The sequence below is a fragment of the Lathyrus oleraceus genome, chromosome 2 (genome assembly GCF_024323335.1).
Source record: "Lathyrus oleraceus cultivar Zhongwan6 chromosome 2, CAAS_Psat_ZW6_1.0, whole genome shotgun sequence".
Taxonomy (NCBI): domain Eukaryota; kingdom Viridiplantae; phylum Streptophyta; class Magnoliopsida; order Fabales; family Fabaceae; genus Lathyrus; species Lathyrus oleraceus.
Genome location: NC_066580.1, coordinates 246,604,949 through 246,616,268, shown reverse-complemented (window position 1 = coordinate 246,616,268; position 11,320 = coordinate 246,604,949). Strand labels below are relative to the sequence as shown.

At 37.4% G+C, this 11,320-nt stretch overlaps 1 non-coding gene across 1 annotated transcript; it reads right to left on the bottom strand.

Annotated features, from left to right (window-relative positions):
- Positions 1 to 10,302: 10,302 nt before the first annotated feature.
- On the bottom strand, positions 10,303 to 10,409 carry LOC127125062 (small nucleolar RNA R71). The gene has a single exon (XR_007804527.1). It is a non-coding gene; the product is annotated as a small nucleolar RNA R71 (small nucleolar RNA).
- Between the last annotated feature and the right edge of the window lie 911 nt (positions 10,410 to 11,320).

The window sequence follows — 11,320 nt, the reverse complement described above, 5'->3', positions numbered from 1 at the left end:
CCTCTTTGACAATGAATGATCCTTCATAATTAGGAGTCCACTTTCCTCGAGGATCCGAGTGAATATGAGAGTATCTCTTGAGCACGAGTTCACCTGCTTGGTACATGCGAGGAAGAACCTTCTTATAAAAAAATCTTTTGAGGCGTATTTGGTATAGTTGACCATGTCATACGACCATCAAATGCTTATCTTCAGTGAGATTCAACTGAGCCAGTCCTTATACGTTTTGACCATATTCTGGACAATTCTCTTAATGTTCTTGTTAGCATCTTCGACGGTGCTATTCATCTTGTGCCGGTATGGTGACGAGTTGTGATGCTCGATCTTGAACTCTTGGCCCAACTCACTCATTATTTTGTTGTTGAGGTTATTGCATTGTCAGTAATAACCTTTATAGGAACACCATAGTGACAAATTATCTCCTTCTTTATGAAACGTGTAACCACTTGTCTTGTAACATTCGCATATGAAGCAACTTTAACCCACTTTGTGAAGTAGTCAATGACAATTAGCATGAAGAAGGGCCAGGGAGAAGTCAAAACATTCAATGGAGTAGGAGGAACGTGGATCTTGTCACCAAATATCTGACATTTGTGAAATCTCTTGACAAAGTTGTAATAGTCGACCTCCATGGTTGTCCAATAATAAACATCCCGAAGGATCTTCTTGGCCATGTCGGAACCCTTAGCATGCACACCTTCACAACCCTCGTGGATGAACCTTATGATCGTGCTTGCTTCATGTCTATCCACGAATTTGAGCAGCACATAATCATAATTCCTCTTGTACAACACATCCCTGTTCAGGAAGAACTTAGCAAAAAATCTTCTTAAAGCCTTCTTATTAGTGAAGGATGATTTCTCGGGATACTCTTGTTTTTAACATGGATGGTTCACCCAAGTGGTCAATGCGGATGGAAGATGCTTCATTCTTCCACTTGACTTTAAACATGGATACCGTAGTAGCTAAAGCATCGACTAACTGATTTTCTTTCCTTGGGATGTAATGAAAAGTGATTCCACTTGATCTATACTAACTCCATTTACCTTGTATGGTTCACTTTGATCATGTGACTTCAAACATGATCCCTAATGTCTTTTATTATTACCACTGTATTACACTTTTAATTTTCCTTTGTATTGTGTTTTTACATTTAGGATACCATGCCACTTGATTCTTTTAGGCATGGTACTTGATTTGTAACTTATATGATCCCGTTTCCATGCCTTGTGTTGTTTGGTATCATCCCCCCATTGTGGGTTATATGTCCCCCTTCCCATTAAAGTGTAATAACTTAGGTTTATCTTTCTGTTATTGCTTTCAATGCATGCCAACTAAAAAGATAAAATCAAACGATAAAAAATCTCTTTCAAAAGACAAAAAGAACACTTGATCCAACGTTAAGTGTTTTCCAAATTAAATCAAACCAAATGCAACACGAGTGCTTGATCCAACGTCAAGTATCTCATATGTGAGTGTGACTTCCATTAGATGTGTTTTGTATGATGTTAAAACTAGGATACTTTAGCGTAAATGTATATTGGATGGTATCCTTTGAACCTCTACATGCATCTTAGCATTAGGAAGCATAAAAGTATTTGGAAACAATGTGAAAAAGGTCTCATGCATCAAACATACATGAAAAATCATTTTTTTGTGTGAAAAATAACAGTACAGGTCGACACATGTAACTATAGGTCGACCTATGGAAAAAAAATTGCTATAGGTTGACACATAGAACTACAAATCGACCTATTGAAATTTTTTCTTGGTTATAGGTCGACAAGTATGTTGTTGTATTAAATCTTGTGGCCTCTGTTTCATGTGTCGAGTCTTCATGTCGACACATAGGGAACACATAATTGTCATAGGTCGACACATGACATTGGACAAATCTATGCACCAAATAGGTCGACACATAACTTGTATAGGTCGACCTATCCGATTATTTTTTCAAAAAGTCATATTTTTCTATCTTCCTTTGCATTTCCTTTTGCCCAAAACCCCCCATGCATATAAATACTTCATACATGCATCATTCTCTAGTAAGGTTTCTAGAGTGAGTAAAACCTACATGAATCTAGGATTTCAAAGCATCTCATCATCCTTAATTTAATATATGTATACACACAATCAAACTACACATAATTATTTTTTGATTGGGTGCCATCTAGATTAGGATTGATAACATCCAATTAGGTTTGTTGTACCAAGAATATTGGGTTGTGATCTTTGAGGGATTCAAATAAGAAAACTGGTTTGGGGTTTTCCTTCAAGATCTTTAGGGTTTGAAGGTTTTTTACAAGATTGTGCAATTCAGATCCGATCGAGTGAAAGCCTTGAGACTAGGTGTGTCGGCAAGGGAGTAGCGTGAAAAGATAGATCATATTGACAAATCTTGGGTTCAACAAGTGTGCACTTCAGATTAATTCAACCAGGTGAAAGCCTTGAGACAAAGAGGTCATACAAGTAAGTAGCAACAACAGGTGAATTGAAATGGCATTGTTGGTGACTTGATAAATCTTTGATCAAGGTTGTTAGAGGTGCTAGAGTCAATAACAAACTTAGGGTTTTTGGGATTTGATTTCTCATCTCATGTATTCATAAATTTGTAAAGTAAGATTTATTATATTAATATCTCAATTTAAATTTGAATTGAGGGCAGACGTACCCATAGTGAGATCGATTGGGGAATTTCCTAAGCAAATCCTTGTGTACTCTCTCTCTCTCTCTCTCTCTCTCTCTCTCTATATATATATATATATATATATATATATATATATATATATATATATATATATATCGTTTATTTTTCGGTTCAAAATTGTTGATTACTTAGATCTCTTGATCAACATTGTTTGGATAATAACTTTTGAATTCTTTTCTAAATTGTGTTGTTGTAGTAATCACATACCATTCGGTAGTGATTGGTATTTTTAAGAACTACAAACATTATACTAATATCCAAAATTTGTTGATTACATGCAAAGTGTTTGACAAATTGTATCAACTAGTCTTTCGCCTGTTGTTGTCATTGGAGATAGAGTGTTACTATAGTAGAGTATTCAATTTAGTGCTTGAAGTGTTGATAAATCAACTTGTGAATTATTATCATACTATTGATACTCATACGCATATTCAGGTTTTTCAATAGAAGGTTCGGTTAGACGATTTTGGATCCAGGAAATATTTGAAACTTGCTTCCGCGCCATAAATTTTTCTAAATCATATTTTCAAATAAATTTTAAACTTGGGATCTATTCACCCCCACCCTTCTAGATATAGGCATATAGTCTAAAAAATGGTCTCACGAGCTCCGATTGTTTTCGGTCTTAAGATTTGCTTATTAGATAAAGGATATCGAACCTAAAGGGGCGTATAATATTGTACCTATTTTCATCTGCAAAAATCATGGCTATTGTAAAGCTTGTATGCATATCCATATCAACTCCATTGAGAAGGATGTATGGGACGTCATCGCCAATGGTCCTAATCAAATTAGAATGACTAATGGTGATAGTGTCATCGTACCAAAACTGGAAGATCGATGGAATGATAATGATAAGAAGTTGCAGTCTCATGATTGGAAAGCAGAAAATATTCTCATATCTACATTAGGTGTTGATGAGTATTAGCGTGTATCTCATTATGAAAACACCAAAATTATGTGGGATGCATTAGAAGTCATCCATAAGGGAACTAACAAAGTCAAACAAGCTAGGATCAACACATTAAACCAAGAGATTCACACATCTTACTAATAGATTGAATGCTATAAGTAATCTTATCTCTAATGATATTGCTACTAACAAAGTTTTAAGGTATCTTAATGGGGAATGGCAACCCAAGGTCACTGCTATCAAAGAGGCGAATGATCTTAAATCACTTGATCTTACTACTTTGTTTGGTAAATTGGAAGAACATGAGCAAGAACTCACTTTGTTGGAAAAACATGAAAAATAATATTAAAAGTTGATGAAGAAAGAGAAAGATAAAGACAAGGTGAAAGAGAAGAAGTCCATTTCTCTAAGGAGTTCTAGTTTCATGTCCTCAAAAAATGAGCCTAGAGAGTATGAAGAAAGGGATGACAAGATCTCTGATGATGATGATGATGTTGGGATATTTTTCAAGAGATACCAAAGGTATATTCAGAAGAACAAGGTCAATCACTCTGAAGGCAACTTAGCAAAATTTAGAAGGGAGTCTAAGTCTTTAAAAGATGGTGAGAATAGGAAAGGCAAATTTAGAAGCTCTTGTTATAATTATGGTGAAATTTGTCACTATAGACCGGAATATACCATGATTAATAAAGACAAAGAAAGAGGGCATGACAAAAAGCATAGTAAATCTAGAAGAGCTTATGTTGCTTGTGAGAGTGCAAGTGATTCCTCAAGCGATGAAAGCCTAACTTCAAGTGTAGAATCGGCCCAGATTTATCTTATGGCTAATGGAAGGAAGAAAAAACAAGTAAGTCCTTCTAAAATTGATCTTACTAGTGATTATCCTATTCTCAATTACAAGATGCTTTCGATAATCTTCATAGAGAAGCATTAAATGCTTATGAGAAATTTGCTTCACTTGAAAAAAGTATTTTTGCAATTAAAAGCAAAATTATTAGAATCCGAAAGGAAGTAGGAAGCTATTAAAAGATTTATGATAGATATTCAAAGGGACAAGAATATGAGTATAGAACCTTCTAGGTTTGGTTGTGAATCTTATCATAATTGGCAAAAAGAGATAAATGTTCTTCGAGTTAAATTAGACAAAGCTTTAAAAGCTAAAAGTGCATTTTCTATTGATCCTTCTAAGTATGAAAGATCTTTGAATCATTCATACAAAAAGCATAAAAATTTCAAAAAGGATTAGATTGGTAAAACCATAACTCGTCGTAATATATCTTGTCATTATTGTTGCAAAAAGGGTCATACCATTGAAAAGTGAAAATTTAGGAAGATGTTAGTTCCTAAAGGAGTCTCTCAATGGTTGCCTAAATACAACCTTGATTCACTCACTTCGAAGGACCCAATGAAAATTGGGTACCTATTTCCTTTGTTTAATTCTAGAGGTTGAATGTCTTGAATCTACCAAAAAGATGTGGTATCTTGATAGTGGATGTTCAAGGCATATGACGGGTGGCATATCACTTTTCATTGATTTTGTGCCCAAGAAAAATGGATTCGTCACTTATGGAGATAACAACAAAGGAGATATTCTTGGAAAAGTTAGTGTAGGTGTTAGCTGGAATATTTCGACCTAAACAAAATGAAGCCGGGTCGACCATTTAGAGGTCAGAAGCTGGATCAACAAAGGAGAAAACCAGGAGAGTCGGGTCAAAGAAGGAGGCGAGTCTGTCGAATTCGAAGGTCAGCCTACCATGGTGGGAATTGATCGTGGGAAGCATAACGTGGGAAGTTACTAGCAACGTATGTGACAGGCTCTGACACGTGGCACATCATGAATGGGTCATAACCTCCTAGCAGTTATTTCTTACTACTATTTAAGTAGATGTAATTTTCTTTTCAAGGAGGGAATTTTGAGCATTACAATAGGAATATACTTGTAGTATCAAGCGTTTGAGAGAAAAAAGTTAACTTCCTGCAAAAATGTACTTTTGCTTCCAGCTTTATCTTCAAGTCATTTAAGTTGTCAAATTATTTTCATTTTTTTCGTTCATTTACATTTGTATCTTATCTTTTATCCTTGATTACTTTTATTGCATTTTTATTTTGCAAGCACTTCAGTTATCATTCTAGTTTTTCAAACACTTTACCAACTAAACCACCATATACTTGACACATATTAGTCTAGGACTTTGTAGTCGGTCCTGCAAGTAAACATCAATAGGAAGGATAGAGATTATTGTAAGAAACAAATTGGCACACCCGGCGGGACATGTTCTGTTCAGTATATGCAACTACGTAGTGGCAAGATGGTGTCACCACGACCACACGAAGAAACGTCTTCGGAGGGAGATACACTCACGTCACAAATAACCGATGTTGGTTCTAGCACTATACCCGCGGTGTCGAATGCATATAGTGAGCCAATTCTAACACCGTGACAACCTCAAACACCGACGCCGACGACGATGGGAACTTTTGGGCAATATATGCCCAATTTTACAGTCCCTATGCACAAAACATTGGGGATGCCAACTGAGTTTATGGAAAGTACGCATAATATCGGTTCGACATTCTGAAAAACACCGCCATCGCCATTCCCGCGCTACCAGGGTTTAAGACCATTGGCAAACCAATTTGGTCGACCCCCGGGTTTTGGATTGTCATCTCAATCAGTCCTAACTTTCACATCAAGTTCTATCACAATCATGAGATATCAAATGGATGAAAGTAATCATGAGATGGTACACATGTTGACTCAACAAATTGGTACCATACTGAGACCTTTGATCCAAGATTCGACCCAGAGTTACCAACAACTGGAAACTCAAATGACACGAATAGGGGATTTCCTATGGGCTATGAGAGTGCAAGCTCGTCAGAATCCCTCACATCCGCCTCGACCGGAAACCCCGGTCCGACAAGAGGAGATGGAAGATGAAACGGTCGAACAAGAATACCATGAAGTTGAACAAACCCCAAGGGTGGACCTAAGGCCTCCCGTTATGGTATTAAATAGGAACCAGGATCTTGACCAGGTGGTCAGGCTTATTCGACAAGAGACAACAGTTGGGGAGAAAAACCTAGAGGCTATTGTCGAGCGGATCATAGTGCGAAATGGAATAACCCTAGGCCTACAGAGGCCGACATACTCTTCGCCTTTACTAGATTTTGTTTTACAAATAAAACTTCCTAGGGGATGGAAGGTCCAAAAATTCACCAAGTTCGTCGGGGATATCGAAGAATCTATCGTCAAACATGTTGCCAGGTATCCAATCAAAGTTGGAGACATAGCGAATAATGAGGATTTGAAGTTGAAATACTTCCCAAATATATCTCACAAAGAATACGTTCACTTGGTTTACAATGCTGCCTCCATAGTCGTCAAAATATGGACACAATTAGAGAGATTATTTCATGAACAATTTTACATGGGACAATCGAAAATAAGTCTGAAAGAATTAGCTAGCGTCAAATGAAAGACCGTTGAGTCACTCGAGCAATACCTAAACAGGTTTAGACTATTTAAGGCTAGATGCTTTACTCAAGTCCCTGAGCACGAGTTAGTCGAGATAGCCACAAGCGGTTTAGATTATTCTATCAAAAAGAAATTGGATACTCAGTATCTGAGGGATATGGAATAATTAGCTGACAGAGTTCGAGACATCGAACGCCTGAAAGCTGAAAAGACCAAAACCGGTCGGTACCATAAGAAAGAAAAAGTATCTTATATCACATTGGAGTAATACTCTTCTGACAATGAAGAGTTGATCGAAGAAAGCGAGGTCAACATAGCTAAACTCAAGCATGGAACTCCTTACACGTGTAAAGTTTTAAAACTATCAAATGGGAAAAATCCCATTGAAGTTGAAAAAAGTGATAAATACGTTGTAAAGACTTACACGTTAGATGTATCTAAGTGCGACGAGATATTTGATCTATTGGTTAAAGATGGTCAAATCATCATGGCTAAGGGTTTAAAGGATACCCCTATGGAACAGAAAAAGAAAAGGGGATTCTGTAAGTTTCTTAATTTTCTTAGTCATAAAACTTATCAGTGTGTTATTTTAAGGGACTTGGTGCAAAGGCATTGAAATAAGGATGGCTTCAATTTGGCGAAAGACCAAAGATGCAAGTGGACTCTGATCCTATGAAGGTTGAAGAAGACTTGTATAATGAAAATCTTGAATGCATGATAGTGGAGACTATTGATGGTCTCATGGAGTCTTCAGATGTGGTGTCTTTAGTCGAGTATTTCGAAGTACTAATGGTTGAAACTACTGATGGTTTCGACAAAAGAGCTGAAGGTGGACTGGAATCAACTTATCTCCAAGAAAGAGAAAACCTAACAGATTTCCAAAAGAAATGCAAAGTAAGTGATAACACTGAAATTTACCGTATTTTCGACTTCGATTTCACATGCATTCTAGTTGTTTTATTAGTATTTTGTTGTGTTATTGCTATGTTTTCCTTTGTTTTCAGGTTTTTACTTTAATCGGAGCCCCGATCGAGAAAAGGAGTGAAAAAGAGCTAAAAACCCTAAAATTCAGCATTCTGTACTTGTGGCTTACCCCATGGCTGGCGCAATAGACCCTGCCATGACGTGTCCAAGCTCAACCTCCCTCAACTACCATGTTCCCCACTACTTACACTAAGGCACCTCAGAATGGTCTTGTGGCGGGCGCCATGGCCTTGTGGCGGGCGCCACAAGAGGAAAAGTTTTCCCTCCCATTTTCAAGTTGAAGGGCATCCTTGTCATTTCCATCTTTTTACTTGCTTATAAATAGAAACTCGAAATCACTTTTACAATCATTCAAACGTAGAACAGAGGCAAACTCAGAGCAACTTTATTTCACTTAGGCATATTTTCAATATTATAAAGTGGTAATCGCTTCGCATTGGAGTGTTATCACAATTGTGTAATCGAGTCTGTGATAGAGTCTGTAATCGAGTTTGGAGCACTTTGGAAAGAAGTTAATCCTGCCGCCATTTTCATTTCCGCTTTGCAATTTACTCAACCCTCCGATTGGAGCAGGTTTTTATTACTTGTCTTTATCTTATTTATTTTCTCGCACTCGCTTTAAATTATTTATTTCCCGCACTCGCTTTACTTTGTTTATTTCCTCGCACTCGCTTTAAATTATTTATTTTCTCGCACTCGCTTTAAATTATTTATTTCCTCGCACTCGCTTTAAATTATTTATTTCCTCGCACTCGCTTTACTTTTATTTATTTCCTCGCACTCGCTTTAAATTATTTACTTTCCGCACTCGTACTACTTTTATTTACTTTCCGCACTCGCACTACTTTTATTTAAATTAATGCACTTTTACTTTACCATGTCTAACTAAATTTATAAGGTTAGAATGTAAGGATCGTAATTGAACTGATAATCTGTACAATTGTTCGTAGAAGCACTTAAGGGCTATTTTAACTTTCAACTTAAGTTTTCCCGCACTTCAATTCCGTTGGGTAAGATCGAAAGCCGTCCAACTTCTATCTAAACTTAATTGTTTTTAACTATTTCAAAAACAGCGAAAGCGCTTTGTTTAGTTCATTAGGAGTTTTTAATTTAAGAAGAAAAGAGATTTTGAAACTATTTTCGGACGCGTTTATAAGTTTAGAGTCTGGTTCGTAAGAACCTCTTTTGGTTAAGAAATCCAGGTTATAATACTTTTCAACTTAGTCAAGATACTATATTTCTTTAAAATAGTTTTACTACTCTAACCCAATGCGTGCCTTTTTATAAGTGACAATAAGAGGGTTTGATTAGGGAGTACAACTCGGTTCTGAATACGCGAAAGCGACAGTTCCTGTTAAATTAGTTCTTTTCAAAGTAGGAAACATTGCCCATAAGTCGTTCTATTAGCAAGTACTTGGATTATTAATTGATTACGTGAATTACATTCGTCCCTATCTTTATTGATTAAACTTTATTCAACACTTTACTTTCCATTGCACACTCTATAGACACCTATTTTAATTGCCTTTGATAAACACCATAACGACAGATAACGATAGATTGACACTTGGTCTCTGTGGATTTGACAATCTTTTAAATTACTCTGACGCGCTCGTATAGTTGCGAAAGCACACACATCAAGTTTTTGGCGCCGTTGTCGGGGACCAATTTCGTCAAATTTCATTTCCCTATTGTTATATCGTTTAGACTTAGGTTATTTCCCGCCGGTCAATGCAAAGAACTCGCAGCACCGGAAGTTTAAGCTTAGTATACCCTCTGGCAGAACCTGAACGTTACGCTCGCGCATGTTTATTCTTTCATAGAATTAAGAGAGCTATGGCCGAAGATCAAAACCAGAGACCTCTTAAGGATTTCGCTCAACCATCTAATGAAGAACCTAGTTCTAGTATAGTAAACCCAACCATCCCAGCTAATAATTTTGAACTTAAACCATCCATGTTGCAACTGGTGCAACAGAGACAATTCGCAGGTCTCGCTACTGAGAACCCAAACCAACATTTAAAAATATCTCTTCAATTAGCAGACACTTTTAAAACCAATGGAGCTTCTCCTGAGGCAATACGTTTAAGATTATTTCCTTTTTCCCTCAAAGATAAAGCCCTATCATGGTTAGATTCCCTTCCACCCAATTCCATTACGACTTGGGATAACCTTAGAAGAGTTTTTCTTGCTAGATACTTTCCCCCTAGTAAGACCGCCGTTCTTCGAAACCATATAACTAGATTTACCCAAAACCAAGGAGAATCGTTGTTCGAAGCTTGGGAGAGATATAAAGAGTTGTTACGAGCATGCCCACATCATGGTTTAGAAAATTGGTTAATCATTCAAACCTTCTATAATGGACTTCATTACAACACAAAGATGACCATCGACGCTGCCGCAGGCGGTGCTCTGATGAACAAACCTTATCCTGAAGCTAGTGCCCTCATTGAAGATATGGCTCAAAACCACCAATCACGGGGAGTCGAACGAGCGACAGTTGAGAAGAAGGAAGCCCAAGGAGGAGCGCATGAACTAAGCTCTATAGACATGATGCAAGCTAAAATGGACGCATTAGCCCTTAAGATCGAGCATATGTGCATAAACCCGAATACTGTAGCCGCAGTTTCGTCGGATTGTGAGATATGTGGAACCAAAGGACACCAATATGCAGAATGCAGTCTATTAAACGAAACCCACTATGAGCAAGTGAACTACACCCAAGGGAACCCATATTCGAATACCTATAACCCTGGATGGAGGAATCACCCGAACTTCTCCTATAAAAACAATAACCTTATCCAAATAATGCACCTCCGAGACCTAGTTATCAAGCCCCTAGATCAAATCAACCTATGCAACCTGTGCCACCAATGCCGAGCCTTGAGAAAATTATGGAAAATTTTATCACCGCTCAAACCCAACAAAACAAGGAGTTCATGAACCAAAACATTCATGTTAACGAATTCATTACTCAGTTAGGAACCAAGGTTGACCAAATAGTTACTCATACCAAGATGCTTGAAACCCAAATCTCTCAGGGTAGATTTAAACCAAGCCCTTCAGACTACACCTGGAGGACAACTCCCTGGACAACCTCAACAAAATCCGAGAGGACAAGCCAATTCCATTACCCTACGAAGTGGGAACACTTATGATGAGCCACCAAACCCTAGATTGAGTGAACCCGAAACTTCTAAGGAATGTACCATGCCACTGGACGAAGTAAAAGAACCAG